At 40.0% G+C, this 2,920-nt stretch overlaps 1 pseudogene across 1 annotated transcript in view; it reads right to left on the reverse strand.

Moving 5' to 3' along the window:
* Window positions 1–2,920, reverse strand: part of LOC108281440 — a 21,054-nt pseudogene that overhangs the window by 9,459 nt on the left and 8,675 nt on the right. The window contains exons 4-5 of the transcript XR_005195296.1: window positions 2,125–2,195; window positions 702–841 (exon numbers count right to left, since the gene is read on the reverse strand). The product of XR_005195296.1 is annotated as a ribosome biogenesis protein BMS1 homolog (transcript). The remainder of the gene's footprint in view (window positions 1–701; window positions 842–2,124; window positions 2,196–2,920) is intronic.

Consider the following 2,920-nt stretch of genomic DNA (forward strand, 5'->3'; position numbering starts at 1 on the left):
TATTCTTGTAGACAAGGACGACTAGAAGGATATGCAAAAATGAAAACAGCTCATAACACTCATTATAAAAGAGTGATCTTTCAGCGAACACTTCATATATCTCAGGCACTATGCTAGGTAGTTTATGCACAGTGTAACAAATTACATACTAGATAATCTCAAAATTTTCAGATACATTTTACTGGGAGTCATAAATCAATACAACAAAACCAATGTTTTACAAACATCCACTATGTATAAAGGCATACAAATTTCCAAACCAGACTGAAAAAGAATTCACATAAGCCACACATCAGTGGAAGCCTACCCACAGGAGATAGTACAACATAATCTAAATAAAACTTTCGGAGCCAAAGCACATGGCTTCTTGACAGCCACAAACTCTCTGGCTCTGCTCTAGTGTTTTGGCCACCAAAAGAAAGCCAAGTGGCCTCAAGTCCCTTAAAAAACAAAAAGCAACCTACAGAAAATGGCGTGGTATTTGAGGAATATTTGAGGTCTGTTTAAAAGTGCATCCTGTATTTTATTTCAAGTAAATACTTTCTTGTAATGTCAGGTAAGTGAAGAGCCCTCAGACACATGCACACACAAAGAAAAACAAATCAACCTAGAATGAATCCCACCAAAATGTGTTCTGATGGCAGAATTACACATCTTCTGTAATATACCTTTTTATTAAAAATAGAAAAAAGCAGACTTACCCTTGATTATCTATATCCTCTGACCCAAGTGGCTTGGAATCAGAAAACAGCATCACTCGACTTGAAGCCATCTTGGTATCAATGATGGAGTGGGTGGAGATGAGACTCTGGACCAGCTCATAAGTGGACCCCACCTCATCCTGTTAAGACCACCAAGAAAGGGTATGTGAGGAAAGCACAAAGATCCTGGAGAGACACTGGTTTCACTCAGTTTCTCAAAATTACCTTAGACACATTTCCTGAGAACCTTTCTTAATGTCTCAAAAAGCAGAGAAGAAAATCTTCACAACAAAGCTTGAAATGGATCCCCATCTCCATTAAACTTTTCCAATGCTCTCTGAGTATATAACCTGATACTCTAAACAGCCAGCTAGAAAAACCTCAGTTCCAATTGTACAACAATGCTAGCTTTTCTAACATTTTAAAGTAACCCTGATTTTAACCCAATACAATTCAACTTCAGAACTGACAAATAAACATTTGAAATCCACTTTAAAATACAGAGGAGGAGACCACTGTGAATGAGAAAAAGAAAAAGACCAACGAGAGCTGGAAAGCACACTGATTTTGTAGAAATGGGAACAGGCCATGCAGGTGCCACACTGGCAGCAGTGCTCGTGCTGGGGCCATGGATCAAGGAGGCATGCAGGACAGGACTCCTCTGCTTGGTACAATGAAAAAAAAAGTATTATTTTAATTCTATAGATTTACAATATGCATTTGGGCCTTTATTATAAGTACAAGAGAAAAGTCTTCAACAAATAAAAGCTGAGTACATTACTTTTTGTGATTAAAAAATAGATTCAGAAAGAAGAATGAGAGTTCAGAGCAGTGAATCCTGTCTCACTGATGCCCCAAAACTGTGGCTGCCACCAAGGTCAACACAGACAGTGTCTTTGTCATACAGCACACCCCCAACTCCAGAAAGAGGTACATAAACCAGTTTCTCCTTCTCATTTAAACAGAACTTCTTCTGTAGTTCAGGAAGACACAAGGGTCTGGGAGGAAACTGACATCACTCACAGTGAAGTCTCCTGCCCCTAGAAGACAGGCCCCTTTTAAAAAGCCAGCTTCCGCTGAAAAGAAGTCAGTAAGTATCTACCGTTGACTGTGGGGGTAAAAATGATCCACAGTCCAAGGACTTAAAACATTTCACTAAAGAAGGGCACTGCACCAAACCGGAACAGTGCCCCTCTAGCTACAGGAGAAGATGGATTTGATAACACAGTTGCAGGCCTACACATCGCTGGGTTACTTTTCAAACCTCCAGCAAGGCCATCTTCCCTTGTGTGGTCATATTTCAGTTTTCCTGAGAAATCAAGCCATCCCAAGAATCCTATGTGTAATTCTAACATGTTATAATAACAAGACAATACCTGGCATGTGAATCTGCCTTTTATTTTTTAAGTGCGCTCTTCTTTACCATAAAGTGACACCTTCTGGTCACATTTGATGTTTGTTTGTATATCCTCTCGGTTTGTCAAATCTTCCACCCTGGAAAAATAAATTCAGTCACACAGCAGAAATGAATGTCAAAAGTTCCTATACCTCCTTTCACGTGTCAATGACTCACCACACTCTTGTCTGCTAAGCATGTCATTTAGAAAACTAGAAAATACAGAAACAAGGAAGCATCATTCACCACCCACCAGAGGAAAAGGGGCAGACATACCACTATAGGCTAAAAGTGACATTCATTCCATAAGACACCAGACAGGGTGATGATATCCACCTGGGGTCAGGGAAGAGTGAAAAACATATTCAGAAAATCCCTTTCTGGAAGAGGGCAAGCCTGTACTCTGGGATTTTTACTGTGATGTGGACTCTGGGATTTTTACTGTGATGTGGACTCTGGCAGGTGGAAAAGGGTATTCCAGGATGAGAAAACCACATGAGGAAGAGCACAAAGGAACGAAACTGAAGGCACACACGAAGAACTCAAGCACATGGACACAAGGCAGCATCACTGAAAACTGATGCTGAACACAGCACGGGGCCACATCCTGTAGCCTTAAGTGCTTCCAAGTCCTCCCATTTTCCTAAATACCTCATAATTAATTTATTCCCAAAGGCACAGCATCTTGGAGAAATAGACATTTTCCATCAACTACACTTCTACCCCCACTATTCAAATAGGCAAAAAATAAATTCTATCACTGTTCTTTTTCTAGCCTTTTTAGCTTTGAAATATAAGACCCACGAAGAAAAAGTTTACAATC

This window comes from Cebus imitator, unplaced genomic scaffold (assembly GCF_001604975.1).
Source record: "Cebus imitator isolate Cc_AM_T3 unplaced genomic scaffold, Cebus_imitator-1.0 Scaffold11, whole genome shotgun sequence".
Classification (NCBI taxonomy): domain Eukaryota; kingdom Metazoa; phylum Chordata; class Mammalia; order Primates; family Cebidae; genus Cebus; species Cebus imitator.